At 33.9% G+C, this 20,354-nt stretch overlaps 1 protein-coding gene across 2 annotated transcripts in view; it reads right to left on the bottom strand.

Moving 5' to 3' along the window:
* Positions 1-20,354, bottom strand: part of KCNQ5 (potassium voltage-gated channel subfamily Q member 5) — a 650,068-nt gene that overhangs the window by 116,196 nt on the left and 513,518 nt on the right. The window lies entirely within an intron of this gene.

The raw sequence follows: 20,354 nt of genomic DNA, 5'->3' as shown, positions 1-20,354 counted from the left end.
TAATCCTCAATAAGCTAGCTAAGAAGTCTGGGTGTTTCTGCATAAGATTAGATGATTCAACTAAAGTTGAATATGAATATGAATATATATCATCTTGAGCTTTTAGAGTACAGGACTTGGAGGCAGGAAGACCTGATTTTATTTTATTTATTTTTTCTCAATAGCATTTTATTTTTTCAAATATATGTAAAGGTAATTGCCAACATTCATTTTTATAAGATTTTGTGTTACAATTTTTTCTTCCTCCCTCCTTTATCTCCCCCTTCTCCAAGTCAGCAAGCAATTTCATATAGGTTAAACTTGTGTAATTCTTTTAAATATATTTCCATATTTGTTATGTTGTATGAGAAAAATCAGACCAAAAGGAGAAAAGCTACGAGAAAGAAAAAGCAAACAAATAAATAAAAAGGTGAAAATACTATGCTTCTATGTACATTCAGTATCCATAGTTCTCTCTCTGGATGTGAATAACACTTTCTATTTCAAGTCTATTGGAATTGAGGGAGACCTAATTTTAAATCCAGTCTGAGATATTTACTACCTATGTGGCCCTGGGCAAAACACTTAAACTCTTGTCTGCAACAGTTTCCTCATCAGTAAAATGGGGGATAATAACAAAGTCTAATTGAGAGGATTGATAGAATTGGATAATATAGATTCATAAAGTAAGTTGCAAATCTTATAGGTTTATATAAATGACAGTTTTATATAAATGATTCTTATTAAAATAACATTGTTGGAACACCAGCCATTGGAAACTTCCAATGAGTTGAGTTTCCTTCTGGAATTTCAGTGCCAGGATAAGACACTAGCATAGGGTTATTCTTATAGACTTAGTCATTAATATATATATTCAGCATGTAAGCAATATATTTTAATAGTAATTTATACATCAATATATAAAATGTATTTAAATACATAACTATGTCTTACACATCCACATTTCAACTTCTAAAATATATAGTCACCTTGAAACTAGGGAAACAAGATGAATAATAAAGAGAAACTAGCTTAGGAAAGAAAAGAAAAGAAAAGAAAATAATCTGGTATCCTCAATGGTGAAATCTTTCTGGAGGGACAGGTACTTTATAGTAGAAAAAATGGAGCTGAATAGTTATCATGAAAATTTTTGCCTAAATTAATTTGACCCTAATGTCCTCAAGTAAAATTATATTTCTGCTTTGAGAGGACCATGTCATACAGAGATTTCACACACAAAAACAACGTTAAACTTCAAGGTTACTACATTTAGAATCCTGTGATCTTCCAGGTTAACAACTGTATTAATTCAGATTCACTCTTCAGTTCAAATTTTTTGTAATGACTGAGAAAAGCACAGTATTCAAGTGAGGAGAAGAATATTCTTTTGCAACATTTTTGATTTTTTTATGAATAGTCCCTTGGAATATGTTAGGTATTAGGCCAAGAGGGTGCAACTGAAGGAAAAGGTTAGGACCATCCTTAGACACAATGCTTGAGGGCCTTTTGTCCATTTCCTCCTACCAGTTTTCTATATGTGTTCTGGGACTAAAAGTCAATGGAGATAATAATAACTAGCATATTATTTTATTAATATTGTAATAATATTGTTGCGAAATTATATTATTAATATAGAACTCTCAGATTTGCAATGTATTGTATATATGTACTCACTGGATCCTCACAACAATTCTATAAGATAGATATTTTCAAATGAGAAAAATGAGGTTGAGAGAGATTAAGTGACTTGTCTAAATTCAAACAACTAATAAATGTCTAAGAAAAGATTTGAACTCAGGGCTTCTTGTCTCCAACTCCAGGACTCTTTCTACTTTGTTAGCTGCCTCTTGGTGTAAGAGTCTTTCTCTAAATGTAATCACATGAGGGAAGGAGAGAAAGAAAATGCTTAAAAAAAAACTCCTCTAGTTATTGTTATTTTAATTTGTACATTTTAAATTCCTCTTTAGCTTTTATACCACCCAGGTGATACAACTAGATGGTTTAGTGAATGCAGTGTTGTACTTGGAACTGGGAAGACCTATATTCAATTTTCTCTTTACACCCTAACTTAGCTGTGTGACGATGGCAAATCCCTTACATTCTTGGCCTTTGTTTTTTCATTTAAAATCTGGGGTTAATAATAGCATCTACCTTAGAGGGTAGTGTCATGGATAGAATACTGGCTTTGGAGGTAGAAGCACCTTGAGTTCAAATGTGGCTTCAGATACTTATTAGTTGTGTGACCACTTAACACCAATTAACTCCAAAAAATAATAATAAAATTTATATATAATTAAAAAAAGAAATCAGGTCTCAGAGAGTCCCAAGAAAAAAGCAAAGAAGCATTGAAAGAAAAAAAAAGTGGTTCTGTAAAACCAGTCATTTTGTTAACTATCAACATATGCAATGTCTATATTCATGATTCTCTACCTTTTCATGGAAGGAAAGGTGATTGATGCATTTTCTCATGTTGTTTTTTCAGAGATAAGTTTTATCATACTTACATAGTATTTACTTTTATTCTTGTTTCTTGTTTCATTGTTGCATATTATATATATATATAAAACTCTTAGCATAGTGTCTAGAACTTGGCAAAGTGTCTGATATATTTTGTTTTGTTACTTTTTTCAGTTCTGCTTAATTCTTTGTGACTCCATTTAGGATTTTCTTGTCTAAAGATACTGGTTTTACATTTTCTTCTCCAGCTCTTTTTATAGGTGAGGAAACTGAGGCAAACAGGATTCAGCGACTTGTACACAGCTTTTAAGTGCTTGAGATCATACCTGAATTCAGGAAGATGAGTCTTCCTGATTCCAGGTGTGGCATTGTATTCGCTGTGCCACATAGGTGCCTGTCTGGTATGTAGTAGTTACTTTAATTCATGTTTATTGATTGATTTTCTTGGTTATGATTACTTCACCTTGTGGCAATTCATATATCTTTTCATGTTTCTCCAAATTCTTCATATCAATCATTTCTTACAGTGCAAATTCCATTATGCTTATGTACCTTTCTCTGATTGATAGGCATCTACTTTATTTACAATTCTTTGCTACTACAGAATGTGCTACTATAAATGTGTTTTTGCATATAGGGCCTTTCTTTTTATCTATGATTTCCTTGGAGGTATATGCTTATCATAGGATTTCTAGGTCATAAGATCACGAGATCTATAGGCTTATAGATTTAGCACTGGGAGATATTTTTGATATCATCTAGATTAACATCATTTTGCAGATGAGTAAGCTGAGCTAAAGAAGTTAATTTGCCCAGGTTCAACAAATAGTAAGTGATAGATTGAATTTGGAAGGACATAGACATTTCAGTAATTTTTCTAACATGATTTTAACTCAATTTCCCCAATAGTTGGACTAGTTCACAACTTTACCAATAGTATATTGATATGTTTGTTTTAAAATCTACTTCCAGCTCTGGAATTCCATGATTTCATAAAAATATTACCAATATCAAAGACAATAAATTTATATATATATATGCATGTATGTATTTTCTACTGCCTTATGAAATGTGTAGTGATTTATTATCCCATTTAATAGACAAGGGCATAAAAATTCAGAGAAATTAAGTGATTATTATCCCATTTAATAGACAAGGGCATAAAAATTCAGAGAAATTAAGTGATTTGCCCATGGTCATCAAGCTATTAAATGGAAAAGTCAAGCTGAGATTTGAAACTTTGCATAGTGCCTAGAACATAGTAGATGCTTAATAAATGTTTATTGAATTGAATTGGTTCCAGATTTAGGATTATTTCCATTTCTCCATTGCTTTTGCTGTCTTTGGTAGGAAAGAACATTGAAAACTAAGAGACAAAATTGTGTGAAATGTATGTGAAATATACATATACACATAAGACACAAAATATTTAAAAAATACTCTACATCTTATAGTATACCAAAATAAGAACAAAGTTCATTAGCCAAAAAGAAGGGGAAGGGAATCAAAAGAACAGTCATAGATTTGAATTAATTAAAAAAAATATAAAATGACTCAGTCTAAGTGTTCAAAGTCACTAAAATATGCAAAAGTAATAGCAGATCTGATTTAATCATCTCATTGTAATTCATATCAGAATAGAAAGTCAAAGTTTAGTGAAATTAAAACCATAGATGAACAATCAAAGCAGAAATGGTGAATGTTGCTTTAAAAAATTTTTTTTTCTTGTTAGGTTATATTCATAAACTGGTTTGCCCATTAGACTTTTTATTTTCAAAACCCTTTAGTGTTTTTCTGTTCTAACAACATTTTAAAATTTGGAAACCACTTTAACTTAATTTGGAGGCATCTGTTCCCTTTTATTCTACTAAGAATTCATTTTCATTGGTGTGATTTCTTTTCAGAAATTTTCAGTTTCTCTTCTTTTCTAATGAGATAGGATGGTAGAATGGAAAGAAATCTGAGTTTGAACATATTTAAATCCTGCTCTGATATTTATCACCTGTATGACTATAGGCAACTCATTTTCCTTCTCTGAGCTATAACTTTCTTGTATGCAAGTGGAGAGAGTTGGACAGAGTGATTTATAAAGTCTTATTTTTGTTTTAACTGAAGTCAATAGAATTCAATAAGGGATAAGCTGCCTTTTCATATTTCATTAATGGTTCAGGAAATTAAGTTATAGATTCTACCATAGATTCAGAATTGTAAGGGTCCTCAGAGATCTAGGTCAACTTCCTCATTTTTTTTTTTTTATATCAGGAAATGAAAAGGTCTATGGAAGTTGCCTAAGGTCACACAGATGGTGTTTGAGCCACAGATTCTCTATTGCCAAATTCAGTGTTCTTTTTATTTTGCCACACTGGCTTTTCATCTAAAATAACAGAAGTTTTCAAAAGAATCAATTAGAGAACTGCTGTAAGGGAAAATATCATAGCAACCTCTTAGCACAATTTATGAAAATAAAAATCATGATGTTTTGGAATGTAAATTTATGGTAAGACAGAAGCTAAAGTGAATGAATTTGCTTATCTTCATAGTAGAATTTAAACACATGAGAACCATGAAAGGAAGAATGAACAAATCATAAAGATATGTTAAAAGGGTTTTTAGGGAAGATCTAGTTTAACTTTCTCATTTTAGGGATGATGATGAAAGGAAGAACATGTCCCCAGTCCTTCGATTTTTCATGAATCTCATCTGCACCAACTTTCCTTCTTCTCTTCTTTGCCTAAATCATCAGCAAGACTATTTAGGGAAGGAGGGAACAGAAGATATCTTATCTTTCTTTCTTTGTTCATTCTCTGGAAAAAGAAAATGGTGAAGATCTAATGAAATGTGAACACTAAACTTGTGGTCCTTGTTCCCAGTCATATCAAGTAGCTGAACTATACTAGAGCTCTGTTGCCCTCTAAATCCCTTCATTTAATGTGCCCATAAGCTACTGTTTTCCAAATTTCACTACCTCCATCCTTCACTTTCTGCAGACATCCCAACCTGTATATCACTAAGCCCCATGGATCAAGCAGCCAGTGAGGTAATAGGAACCACTGAGGAGTCAGTCCAGGAGTCACCTCAGGCCCTGGAATAGGATTACTCTCATAATACCATCTCTTGAAACTAGTGACGCAAGCTTTCTCTGGCAGAACAACCAAAAGAAAGTATAGAAGTAGAATCAGTATGAGATTTTTTTTTTCTCATTCTGAAGCCCCAATAAAAATGAACTTCATAATAAGGGGCTATAAACTTAAATATATAGATTATAGTTCTTTTGAAAAGAAAAATACTTAGCTAAAGAAGGATCAATTTTTTCTTTGTTAAGGATTATTTTCAGCCTCTGTGAATAAAGGCAAGAATCTATGAGTTAAGAAAATCAGTAGCAGAAGAAGTAATGAGAGCTAAAAAAATCAAGTGGAAAATCAAAAAAGAGTAAGTTACATCAGTGAAAAGTCATGGAGAAAAGAAAAGGGCATTATGGAGAATAAAATAGGAATGAAACCAAAGTTCCAAACAACTGGAGTACATATAATTATGGAGAGGCAAGATGAGACTATAGGCAAGAAAAAACAACTCAGAATAATTAATAATTGAGAAGATGTCTTGACTAATGCTTTAAAAGAGTACTTTTAAAGCTTCATACTTTCAGAGAAAAAGAAATGAGAAGAAAATCAAGAAACTGTGGGGGAGGGGACTAGTTAATATCTCAAAACAATCTAGTAAACATACTAAGAAGAGACATATTATAATGTGATTTTTGTCTATAAAAACATCCCTTGTTATGGAATTAAGAAGAATCAAAATTTCAGTTAACCCAAAGGACAGTGAAGAAATGACTGTATTCATATAGATAGCTAATAAGGATAAACACTCATTCTTGACTCTTCATCTCTCCCATTTATTGTCATTTGTTGCTCCTACTGCTTTTACCTGCACATGTTACATCATTTCTCTTTCCATCACTCAGACAACTATTATCTTAATTCTTGGCAATTTGTATGGATTATCGCAAAATTCCTAGTCTTCTTTCAATTTCTAATCTCTCTCTCCATGTATATTCCCAAAGCAAAGGTCTGATCACACTGCTCTCTCTGATGAAAACAGTTTTGTGCCTTTAGAATAAAATAGAAGCTGCTTTGACTGGTATTTAAATTCCTCCACAAAGTAGACTTCCCATTACTATTTTCCTTCCCTATTTTACTTTGCTTCACAAACATTACATCCCAGTCAACTGGGGCTACTAGCTGTGCCCAACTCAATATTTTATCTCTGTTATTTCATAAAAGTTTTATGCATCTGAATGTATGAAATGTACTCCTTCCTTGCCTTCCATCTTTTGTAATCCTAAATTTCCTTCAAGAATCACTCAATTTTCATTTCTTACATTAAGTTCTTCCTGACCTTCCCCAATTCAAAATTCTTTTTTCTTCTAATCATTTTGTATTTACATATCGGAATACTAATATACTGTAGTCCATAGTAAAATATAATGACCTGTGAGCAGAGAGCATTTCTTTTTTGCTTTTATATTCCTATTGCCATATATAGTGCCTGACATATAAAAAGTACTTAGTAAATACTTGTTAAATTGCATTAGGATCCATTTTGTTTTTTTCTTTGTATTTTTAATACATATATGTTGAATTGAATTGACATTAAATATGAGGTTGGATTAAGGAGCCATAGATAAATTGCATTATGTCAGATTATTCAGTGATTTTTTTTTTTTTCTTTTGGTGATTTCTTCCAGTGTCATAGGAAATATTCCCTACTACTGAACAGAAATTGCCCTTCTATGCTTTTCCTCTGGCAAATAGTTTAATAAAAATTGATTGGTTGACTTCATCTTGATTTCATTCTGGATCAAAAAGAAAATAAGGGCACCTATCATTTCCTTGTAATTAAGACTGTCCTTTATGTTCATACTATGGCTTATAAAAACTCATTATTTTGCTTGATTTTTATGAGATGTAGCTAGGTTGTGCAGTGGAGAGAGCACTGGCCTGGAGTCAAGAAGACCTAAATTCAAATTCTCTCTCAAATACTTATTAGCTGTGTAACCATAATCTTTTTCTGCCTCAGTTTTCCGATTGAAAAAAGGAAAATAATAGCACCCACTTCACAAGTTTGTTTAGAGATTTAAATGAGACAGTATTTGTGAAGTTCTTAGCTCAGTCCCTGGCAAAGAACTATATAAATATTAGCTATTATTATTATTGATGATGATGTTATAACAATCCTAATAGTTGTTATTTTCAGATTACAGATAGGGAAATTGGGTATGAGAGAGTTCAAGTGATTTGCTTCTGGCTACACAGATAGCAATAGCAAACTTGCGATTTAAGCCCCTATCTTTTGACCACCATGTTTAAATCCAATGGTTTTTCCATTACATTACACAAATATTATATCTTAAAGCTTTGGTTATTATATCCTTCCATGATTTCTTCTGCAGACAAAGTAATCCAAATTGCTTAAGCCTTTTCTTAAAATCTTATGTTTGAAGTTTTTAGTAATTTATGCTGTTTATTATACACATTTCAAGAATTCTAACTGAAGGGACTTAGACTTGGAGTCACTATGTTGGAAAACGAGGAGAGAACTCTCACATTATGAAGGACTGTGAGCAGCAGCATAGTTAAGAAGATGGCACAAATCCAAACTATGAGGTGAAAATTAAAGAAAGAGATCCAGCCAGGCAAACTGAGATTTCATTAATCTGAAGAAATATGGGCAGATAAAAAGAAAGAAGGGATAGACAGAAATGGAATTAGGCAGCCAATTAGATGTCTGAAGTGAAATCTGCCCTCAAAGGACCAGGTAATATTGGGGTTATATACACTAAGGCATTGTGTTACAGAACAAGGCAGTATTCTGTTCCAAATCCTCCAGGGCTGTGGTAGAAAGACTGCTTAAAGGGAGGTCAGAGAAGAATTGCCAAAAATTATCAAGAGCATGAAAAGATTCACTGGGGAAAAATAGTTTGAAAGAGCAAGGTTTGCATTGTTTAAGATAACCAGAAATTCCAGTTTTCCTGGGACAATAATGATAATTCTAGAGTTAAAGGAAAACTACATGAAACTGCAATAAAACTAATCTTATGAGATTTTTTGAATTATCATGCCTAAGAAAAAATGAATGTGTGATTGTATACAAGATAATATATAGGTTTTATAGCATGTAAGAAAGGCAGTGTGACATGATGAGGTGAGAGGTAGCCATTGAACCAGGAAGATTTGAATTCAAGTTATGTCTTTAGTACTTACTAATAGACTGTGTGACCCTAGACATTTAATCTTTCAGTGCTTTGGGCAACTTTTAAGTTTACAAGTTGTGGAGAAAGTTGTGAACAGTGTTGGAAAAAGGAGTTTCTTAACCTGGGAATTAAATCATAGGTTAACTATTTATTTCCAAGTATGTGAAACCCTGATTCTGGTGGAGAAAACACAGCATTCTTTTGTTTAGTAATTTTGCTGTGAGGGAGTTACCAATTTTCTTGTCTTCTCTTCAAGCTAAAGTCTGATGTAGAGTGATACAAAAGAAAGATAAGTTCCTCACTGAGTAAGAGTCACAACTATTAGGGTACCCCTCTTTCCTCGCCATGAATCAGCTTGGAAACTGACTGTTGGAGGACTGTGTGGAACTCTAAACTGGGGCCCCTGAAGCTTTGGGAAAGAAGGGATAATACTCCATTTCTGCAGTTGTTCCAGGTGCCATAGTGTCAGTGAGACATAGAGGGACACCATGGGGAGGAATTATATTTCATCTGGGACCCAGTATTTGCCTTCTAAGGAAATAGAAGAACTCCATACCTTGTCTCATTCTGGCTGCCACTTCTTGAAGGCTTCATTGCTAGAACATTTTTTATCCAAGGATCTATAGTAGTGGATGTTGTCCTTTTCCATATGGCTGTGATTGTACCTGACTGGCATTCTGCCTGGCCTGGAGAACTCTGACAAATGGAGTATCTACCAGTAGAAATACTGTTTTACGTTGGCTTTGAGAGATTGCTGGGTCTCTGTTCTCTACCTTTCCTACTATTCAACTGAATTTTCACCAGATTCTTTGTCACAATTTTGAGATGGTCTCTTGGTATTCTCATTTTCTGTTGACAAGGGAAGACATTTGAAAATTGGAAATTTTTAAAAATATTATTTACTTTAATGATAACTATTATAGATAAGGACTATGGAGCAATTAGAACTTAAATGCTAGCCAAGTCAATAACCACTGTGTTCTTGAATGGATATATAAATACAAGGAAAAAATTTAAATCTTTGTTCTTAAAGATCAGATGAGATAATGTTTGCAAAGTATTAATTCAGTTTCTGGCATGTAGCAGCAGACACTTGATATATTTGATATGTTTTCCCGTTTTTTTCCTTCCTTCCTTCCTTCCGGATTTTACATCTTAATAAGGGAAGATAAAAGGGAGGTGAAAAGTGGGGTGGGATAATGGTGATGAAGTCCAATGAATCAGAATCAGAGCTGGGAGAAGAAATGAAAGATAGTTTCCCTTTGTTCTTTAATAAAATGGAAATACCAGAAGATGCACATCAACGGGACAAAAGAGCTCCAGGGCAGAAGGATAGTGGGGGTTTTCGATAAGGCCACCAATAATGAGGAAATTTCTTAAGTAAGGTTACTTGTACAAACCAGTAAACCGTGAGGGCAGGACTAAAAGGACTTGCTCTCCTTACTCTCAGCTCAGTTTTCTTTTTCACTATACCTATACCCCTTCTTATCACTAGTCCACCTATGCCAAGTGACAACTCACTAGGAATGTACAAAGTCTATAAATGAACAAATGCCATAAGACACCAAGAACAAGAAGGATTTAACTTAGTCTAACTTAGAGCCAAGAGGTGATATTAAAAAAAAAAAAAGGAAATTTAGCATGGTCTGATATCAGTAAATGTCAAACATGACCTTTTCTTTTGAGTGTGTGATGTTTGCATTTCTGCCACAATTTTGTGATGGACAATCTCTGTTCTAAGTATAGCTGGTTTCTTTTCTAGAAGAGAAGGTGAAGGGGCTCAAGGAATACTTCTCTATATTGTAAGTTTTGGGGGATAATGATGTGCTCCTTAAAAAAAACCAAATAAATAAACAACAATAAAGAGGAGCCTCATTTAGGGGTAGAAAAAGATGTAAAGACATAGAAGGGAAATCTGACCTGAGTTAGGACATTGGAGAGTAAGAAAACGTCACTAAAAGGCGGAAAGGAAGATGGAACTCTAGATTTGGGGCCAAAAGTTCCAATTTGAAGTTCTTCCTGAAGAGGAAGCAATTTTATGATCTCAGAGGAAAGCATCTGCTTTTCTTTCTTAGGAATGATGAAAATAGAGCTTTTAGATAAGATATTATCCAGTAAAAGTCAGAAGAAGAGTAGTGGAGGCTGATGACTTTCTGTTCAGATGAACTAAGTGAACTATTTGACAATAGGTCTGTTTTTTTCCTCTACCCCTAACAGAGACCTTTTTAAAACTTCAAAGTAGATGAAGACTATCCATTTGTGGTGATTCATATAAGCAGAGATGATACTTCCAGAAGAAACTTTGAAACGGTTGCTAAGATTATGTACTCTTGGGTAAGAGTCCAGGCACAGGTGGTATTTTCAAACAGTTTGCCATTGAAGGCAAGGGATATAGGAGAGAAAAATGATTTTGTAAGTGAACAGCTGGTTAAAAAGGTGGTATCTGAGGATGGGATTTGGATTTTTTGGGCCATGATTTAAATTATAGGAATGACTCACTTCTACCTTGGGATGGAGCTGGTGAGAGAAACTAAGGACAATAATGGAGTTTCTTGTTAGCTCCATCACAGTACAAGGTGAAAATCCAAGAAGGGACAGGAACTGTTCACTTCTAATTTTGCTTCTGTTTTCTCTGCTGAGCAGAATGACCTTTGGTTTAGAAAGGGTAGGACAAATATGTCTCATAGTATTAAGTTAGAGAAACCCTAGCTACCCTTAATGAATTCGATTTACTTGGCTCAGATTAACTTCATACTCAGAAGAACTGGTAAAAGTGATTACTGAACTGCTATCAATGATATTTAGAGAACAACAGAAGTACTAAAGGACTGATGAAGGACAAATGTCTTGATTTTCAAAAAATAGGAGAGAATAGAGTCTGCAAATGGTTACTTGGTGAGTTTGGCTTCAATGCCTGTCAAAATGCTAGAAGATGTTATTAAAGAGATGGTTAGTTAAGAGCTAGAAAAAGTAAATGGCTTTCAAAAAGAGGTGGAATAGTTTTAGCAAGAACAGGCCATTCCAGACCTAATCTCCTTCCTTTTTTTAAAAATTCATCTATCTATCTATCTATCTATCTATCTATCTATCTATCTATCTATCTATCTATCTTTCTGTCTATCTATCTATCTATCTATCTATCTATCTATCTGTCTATCTAATTATTCATTCATTCATTCACTTTAGGCAATTAAGTGGCAGAAAAGTCAGAATGCTGGGCTTAAAATCAGGAAGACCTGAGTTTAAATTCAACCTCAGACACTTATTTTAGATTTGTGGGCAAATCACTTAATTTTTGTTGGTCTCATTTTCCCCAACTGTAAAATGAGGATAATAATAATACCTACCTCCCAGGGTTGTTGTGAGGATCAAATGAGGTAATTGTAAAAAGCAATTTGAGCAGTACTTGATACATAGTAGGTACTACATAAATATTAACTATTATTGTTATTATTTATATTTTTGGCAGGGCAGTTGAACTGATATGCAAAGTGAATATTGTTAACCTCAGCTTTATCAAGGCATTTAATAAAGTGCCTCATGCCATTCTATTTGAAAAGATAAAGAGATACACGGCAGATATTGGTACAACTGCATGGTTTTGGAACTGATTGAATGGCAGGACTTGAAGACTAGTCATGATGGCTTGACATCAATTTGGCTGGAGTTCTTCAGTGAAGTGCATTAGGATATCTTTGTTTGAAGCTGTGCTATTAAACTTTTTTATCAATCACTGAGATAAAGAGAATGATGGTATATTTATAAAATCTGCAGATGACCCAAAGTTGGGAGAAAGAGCTAATACTCCTGATGACATTCAGGATTCAAAAAGGTCTCAACAGATTAAAATATTGGACTGAATAGAAGAAAATGTAATTTCTAAAGGAGATGTAAGAATTTTTACTGTGTGTTCATTTGTTTATTTGTTTTTAGTTGTATCTGTGGCCTCATTTGGGGTTTTCTTGGAAGGGTTACTGGAGTTGTTTGCCATTTTCTTCTCCAGATTAATTTACAGAGGAATTTACAGAGGAAACTGAGGCAAATGAAGTTCAGTAACTTGACCAAGATCGCACAGGGGGTAAGTGTCTGACGTCATATTTAAACTCAAGAATATGAGTTCCTTACTCTAGGTCTGCCACTTTACTCATTGTGCCACTTAGCTGTCAAAAAATTGACTTCACAAATACAAGCCGGGGAAGAAATACAATTAAAAAACCTAAGGGCTTTAATAGGCTACAAGATCATTATGTGTTAATAATATGTGATATGACAGCTAAAAAAACCCTCATATATTCATATGCCACTGAAATATAAAGAAAATATCCAAGCTATATATGTACAAGAGAAAATTTCAGAGACGACATGTCATTTTTCCTCAATTAATGCAACTTTTTTGAATGATACTTTGGATGATTGAAGAAGTGAATTAGAATAGACAGGGAGAGTTTCTTCATTTTAAGGGGCTTCATTGTTAAGATACAGAAATATTTATATAGAAATATAGAAATCAAGTAGTCAAAAAATAAGCTGGAAAGTGCTGGAAAGACAAGGAAAAAATAAGTCTTGTTGAAGCTTACATTTTGATGAGGAGACAACAAATATATCAATAGATACATACAAAATATGGATAGAATAGATGGTAGATATGTGTGTGTGTGTGTGTGTGTGTGTGTGTGTGTGTGTATGTTTGTGTGTTACCAGGAAAGATCTCCCACAGAAAGTAATGTTTGACTTGAGTTTTGAAGGAATGAGGGCTTCTAAGAAGTGAAGTCAAAATGAGAGAACTTTTCAGACTGGGGGGAGGGGGACAAGAACTGTACTCACTGAAAGGTTGAGGACTAATTCTTAGAACCTAAAATGTTGGACTCTTAATATTCTAATTAGGACAGCTAGTTGGTACAGTGAATAGAGCTTTGGACTCGGAATCATAGTTGCGTGATATTAAGCAAGTCATTTAACTCTGTTTTCTTCAGAAAACATCTACAAAAGGGAGCTGGAGAAGGAAATGGCACATCACTCTAGTATCTTTTTCAAAACCCGAAATGGGATCAAGAAGAGTCAGACATGATTGAACTAATGATTAATATTAATAATGAACTAACCACTTTTAAAAAACATTCCATGGCATGTTTTCTTTTCCTTCCTTCCTTCCTTCCTTCCTTCCTTCCTTCCTTCCTTCCTTCCTTCCTTCCTTCCTTCCTTCTTTCCTTCCTTCCTCTCTCCCTTCCTCCCTCCCTTCCTCCCTCCCTTCCTCCCTCCCTTCCTCTCTCCCTTCCTTCCTTCCTCCCTTCCTCCCTCCCTTCCTCTCTCCCTTCCTTCCTTCCTTCCTTCCTTCCTTCCTTCCTTCCTTCCTTCCTTCCTTCTTTCTTTCTTCTTTCTTTCTTTCTTTCTTTCTTTCTTTCTTTCTTTCTTTCTTTTCTTTCTTTCTTTCTTTCTTTCTTTCTTTCTTTCTTTCTTTTTTTCTTTCTTTCTTTCTTTCTTTCTTTCTTTCTTCTTTCTTTCTTTCTTTTTTTCTTTCTTTCTTTCTTTCTTTCTTTCTTTCTTTCTTTCTTTCTTTCTTTCTTTCTTTCTTTCTTTCTCTCTCTCTCTTTCTTCTGTGATTTTATCAGTGTAGACTTCCTGGGGAGAAACTTCCTCCACCTAATACTTATCAGCACCTTCTCTGCAATTTAAACTAACTGAAAGTTGCTCAAGGGATTAAGTGATATGACCAGCAGCACACTGGGAGTATGTTTGAGAGGCAGGGTTGAATACAGATCTTTCTGACCTCAGAGCCAATTCTCTCTATTCACTATGCCAAATAGTCTCTTTGCTACCGGCCAAAAATGCAAGGCTACATTCAGACCAAACCATGAGTGAAACTCCATACTGCTGCTATCTGACCAGAGAACTAAAAGCAGAATTGGACTCTTCCCAATGAATGATCAAGGGGGCAAACTTCTATTGGAAATCCCCCATGTCACATAGTGAAATCCAACACTTGGAGATTTTGTTCAGTGTCATACCCTGCATACTTGTATGTCAGCAACTGAACAATGTTATTTCAGTATTAACTCTGCAGAGTAAAAATGAAAATATCTCACAAATATTTTCATTTTACATACCCTCTGGTTGGATGACTAAGACTCAATGAACCCTGGCACTGAGGCACTTTGAGTAATGTTTGGATATGAAGATTCTTTGTGATAAGAAACTTGATATTATGACTTAGACTTGATACAAATTCCAAGAATTCATTACTTACTAGTGTATTATTGATAGTGAGTCTTCAGGAAGTTCTATGGATTGATCATGCTATTGAGATTCTGTAGATGGAGTTGTCACTTACCTAAAAAGTGTAGAATTCTCGCATATATGATACCTATGAATGGTAACTAACATTATGTTCCTGGAGAAACTGGCAATCACTTACTTCCCCTGTTTTTCTTTCTTTCTTTTCACTTACTTCCCCTTTCTTTCTTTGTTTCTTTCCTTCCTTCCTTCCTTCCTTCCTTCCTTCCTTCCTTCCTTCCTTCCTTCCTTCCTTCTTTCCTTTCTCCAAACATTTGGTATTTTTAGAAATAAGTAACTGCCTATAGTTTAGGCTCTAATAATTCTTAGGATTAAATCCTGGAGTGTGAAAATGGACTTGGATTTTGCTGAGGAATGAAATGATGGTGTTTTGTGGAAATGGTTTGGATTAAATAAAAGCCTTAAATGAATACCTAATGATCCACTGAGATTTTATTGAATCTCAGTTTCCTGCTGTTTTGCAACCTTTTTTTTTTTTTTTTCTGTAGCTGACTAAAATAAAAATTGGACACTTTTTTACTTCAGTCTTACCCTTGTCTGGTGAATTTATACAATTTTTTAAGGATGGATTTTGTTCATAGTGAAACTGGGTACATAATAGTTTCTCAAATATTTATGATTCTGCAATTACTTTATATTGATTGTTACTTATCAATTGAACTTAACCAATATTTACTAAGCAATCATTATGTGGAAGAAACTATGGCACCAACCTATGAGGATAAGTTAATTTTTTCATATATACTTTATAAAGGAAGGAAACAGGCTGAGATAGGTTATATGAGGTTGTGTAAAGTTTGTTCAGCCAATTATTTGCAGAGGTAGAATTAAAATTCCTCATACCTGATATATTAGAGATATTGTGAGACATTTTCAGACATAACAAATATTTTGAATTGTTTTGCATGAGTATTCTTGTTATAAGGATACAAAAAAGGAAAGGATGTTATTCAATTCTTAAAAAAAAAAAAACACAACAAAATATCATGAAGAGAGGATAAGGAAGTTCAGAAGGGGACACAGACAACAAGTACAACATTGGAATTACCCTGTTATATTTGAAATGTACCCTCCCTAATATCCTTTCTCTTCCAAAAAACCCCTAACAAAAAATCCTCCCAAAACAAAACCCCAACCAACCTAACTCAGCAAGCTGTGTAGAAAAGGGATTAATGTCTTAATTTGTAGTCCCATTTTCTGTACCTTGTTGGGGCAAATATTTATATGTGTCTATTTCATAAAAATAAAAAGGAAAATTATTGAAAAAACCAAAACCAAAACTCAGCACAGACTAGCAACAAGACTGTTCTCCATGCCACGAGATAAAATTCTGCTTTGAACTCACATTTTTCTTTCTCATTATCAATTCCTTTGACTCCTGCAGTGTAATTTTGGAATATGTCACTTTTTGATTAAGGGAGAATAAACAGCAGGGTTTATTGACAACATATGCTGATGTAACCCTAGCAATTCTTTTAAAGGAAACTACAGCTAGTCACCTTTTTGTGGGGAGCTTAACCACCATTCAGTGGCTAGAAATGTTCCTATAAACAGAAAACTGAAAAATATCCCAGTAATGTAATACAAAAAAGGGTTTTGTGTATAGTTTCATGTCATGATCAACAAATAGCACAATCCCACAGAAATCTGATAAGAGATCAATTTCAGAGTCATCAAATTACAGATTTCTTGGGGATTAGCCACAGCACTGTGATCTCCAAATTCCAAATACAGAATTAAAGCCCGTGGTAAGAGAAAAAAATCAAATATTTTAAGACTTCTTGTAAAAGCCAGAAGAGAAAAATCAAAGAAAAAGTCAGCCTTAGAGGAGCACAGCTTCATTAAAAAAAAACCATACCAATACATAAAAAGGCATTTAATTAAATAACTAAGTGCTTTTATACAAGCAAAGCATGATGGAAAAAGACATTGGCTTATCTAAATTATTAATGGGAAAAAACCAAACCCCCTGATTTTACGGAAATATCCTGATAAATGAGGCAAACACATTTCTGGCATTCTTTAGAGAATTGTTTCCCTTTTTTTCTTAATAGTCTCTATAGGGTCAGGATGAAAGATCATTCTTTGGAAATAGACATAAAAATATTAATTCTACTATTCAGAAAGATTTCCTTTATGTGTGGGTATGAATGAATATAGAGACGACCCAACCCTGGTTGAATAGCAAATTCCTCCAATCTAAGTATTATAGTTTCCAAATATTTATTAATTCACTAAAGCATTTGTCACTGCTCAATTGTGTCCAACTCTTCATTACCTACTTTGCCATTTCTTTCTCTAGCTTATTTTATAGATGAGAAAACTGAGGCAAAATAGAATTAAAGTGACTTGTCCAGGTTCACACAGTTAGTGTCTGAGGTCAGATTTCAGTTCAGAAGATGAGGTTTCCTGACTTCAGGCTTGATACACTATGTACTGTTACCAGGGAAGATCACATACAGGAGGTGCGATTTGGGGTGACCCTTTAAGGAAAAATAAGAATTTTGAAAGATCTCAGAAGGGTTATATTATAGCAAAGGAGAACAGCCTGAGAAAATTTATAGAAGTGGGAGGTGAGGGGCTGAATTCAAGGAATATTTTGTATTCCCAACTAGGCTGTACTTAAAATATAGAAGGAAATGAATATGAAATAAGCCTAGAGAAATAAATTGGAGACAGTTCACAGAAGTCCTTAAAAGCCAAGTTGAGGCATTTATTCTTGAATTTCTAAGTGGGATACAAATAAAATCCTACTAGCAGGGCATTATTTTGGATAAGCTGACATTTTTATTTGATATTAATGGATTGTCATAAAGGTTACCAATTTCAGGAACTTTTCAACAGGTAAAAATATAGAGCTTGCCCAGTTTTGATAGATATTTGAGGATAGATATCTATGTTTTAAATAATCTCTTCAGGAATACTAATATGGATTATAAAGAGAAAGGCATAAGGACTGGGGCTAGGTCTAGGACCCAGCTCCAAAGTATCAATCAAAGGACAGGTGGGGCATGATAGCAGCTGAGGTTACACCCAGAGAGACTTTAGAAATTCGGAACTCTGATGTCATCAACCAACAGAAAAGCTATCAGGATTACAGTTGGGAAGAATACAGACCTTTTAAGACAACAAGACAAACAGCTCCAATGTAATTACCAAATGATGAAATTACAAAAGTGGTAAATAGAAGGGAATTAGATAAGTTAACTGCTTGGGGAAGAGGATCTGCTTATATTTCCACAGATGGAGAAAGAATCAGATGGCTGACAATAAGACTGTTAAAAAGACTTTTAAAATTTTCAGGAATCATTGGATTTCCTAACACAAGATGAAACTGTTTTAGTCCTTGAAAAATCAGCAAGAACCATTGGATTCCCTGAGATGAAAAATTGTTGATGAGACTTTTGCAGTACATCAGAGCTTACAGGAACTATTGGATTCCTGGCACATGAACTAATAGACAATGGAATCCTTTTGGACTATTTCTAGGACTTATGGACATGTGTAAATTTTCAGGATGATTCATGTTATTTGTTACATTACTACTAGCCTGTGTTATATTGCTATGTGCTTATGTAAATTATGTATAATGCCTCCCATATTGATGGATTTATGTATACTAGGTGCTAGGTCTAGAGTCAGGAAATATCATATGTCTGAGTTCAACTCTGGCCTCAGACACTTATGGCCATGTGACCCAGAGCAAGTCACTTAACTCTTTTTGCCTCAGTTTCTTCCTCTGTAAAATGAATTGGAGAAAAACATGGCAAATTATTCCAGTATCTTTGACAAGAAATAGAGTCACGAAGGACAAATGGGGACACAATTGAACAACATATGTATTACTATTTCCCCAAATGTTGCAAAAAAAGATGTTCTTGTTAAAAAAATAAAGTAAATTCCTTTAAAAAGTGTTATTGAATTGCTATTCAACCAAGGTTGGATCTTCTCTATATTCATTCATACCCACACATAGAGGAAATCTTTCTGAATAGTAGAATTAATATTTGTATGTCTATTTCCAAAGAATGATCTTTCATCCTGACCCAATAGAGACTATTAGGAAAAAAAAAGGAAACAATTCTCTAAAGAATGCCAGAAATATGTTTGCCTCATTTATCAGGATATTTCTGTAAAATCATGATTCTTATACGCTATTTGTTGTGCAAAGTGCCTGAGACATTTTGAATTAAAAAAAAAAAGTAATGCTCATGTTTAAAATGGCTGGAAACTACTAGTGTAAGAGAGTTTGAATAAAGAAAAAGATGGAAGGGAAAGAAAAGTATCAGTGAATAAATGTACTACAAGTTTCCAAGCCAGGTGGAGCAAATGTATGGTGAATTCCTGACACATATCACAAAACTGGCATAAAGGGAAGATAAAAAAACACAATGGATATAATTTTTTGAGACATATGCCATAGGTCTCATAAAAAAAAACCCACAGCATCTGACAAATAATTAACTTGCTTTGATGATAATGTATATTTTTATAAGGTAGGAGAAGTAAGGAATGAGACCTACTCTGGACCAACAAGAAAGAATTATTTGATGGAGTAAAATGGATTTGGAAACCAGGAGAAAATAATTATGTCTTCTTAGAGTTTGTGAGAGTCAAAAAGGGGAAAATTTGGAATAGTCAGAAATGAATTCTTTATTTAGGATAATGGATTTCATCAAATTTAGAGAAGAGATCTCTGGAACATGATCTTATGGTTTGAGTTTCTAACGTGGAATACACTTCAAGAGGGATAAGAGGCATTCAAGGATAAAATTCTGACAACACAGCCTTGAATGACCCCTAATAGTGACAAAAAAAGGCCTAATAGCTAAAGAGCCTTATTATGTGATAATACCAATTGAAAATACATGAACAAACAGAAGTAGAGGCATGTAACCAAGGAGAAATATAAAAGTGTGGCACTGCCATAAAGAAGGCTAAAATCCATAATGAATTGAAGTACACAGAAAATTCTAAGGATGACAAGGAAGATTAAAAACCCCTCAACATATTGGGGCAAGAAGAATAATGAAGGAGTTGGCCTTTTGTGTGAGGTGAATATGATGCTGTTAACTTGGTGAAAGCAAATCTACCAAATCCCTATTTATTTCCACCTTTATTACTTTCACAGTAAAAATGAATAAGAGAAAATGGATTATTTCAAAAGTGCAATTGATATGTAAACTCATCAATATGGGTATTCTTGACAATGATACATGCAACATCCATGTTTGGTCATCCTTGTTCAAGTCCTCCAATAATCTACTGCAGGAGTATATTCAATATTTGAGGGCCTTCCTTCATCTGTTTAATATTGCATGAATACTAGCATATGGACTATCTATTAGTTATACCTTGCTCTGGTTATGTGACA

The sequence above is a fragment of the Antechinus flavipes genome, chromosome 4, assembly GCF_016432865.1.
Source record: "Antechinus flavipes isolate AdamAnt ecotype Samford, QLD, Australia chromosome 4, AdamAnt_v2, whole genome shotgun sequence".
NCBI classification, from domain to species: domain Eukaryota; kingdom Metazoa; phylum Chordata; class Mammalia; order Dasyuromorphia; family Dasyuridae; genus Antechinus; species Antechinus flavipes.
The sequence above is the reverse complement of the archived record's forward strand: the minus strand, read 5'-3'. Positions and strand labels throughout refer to the sequence as shown.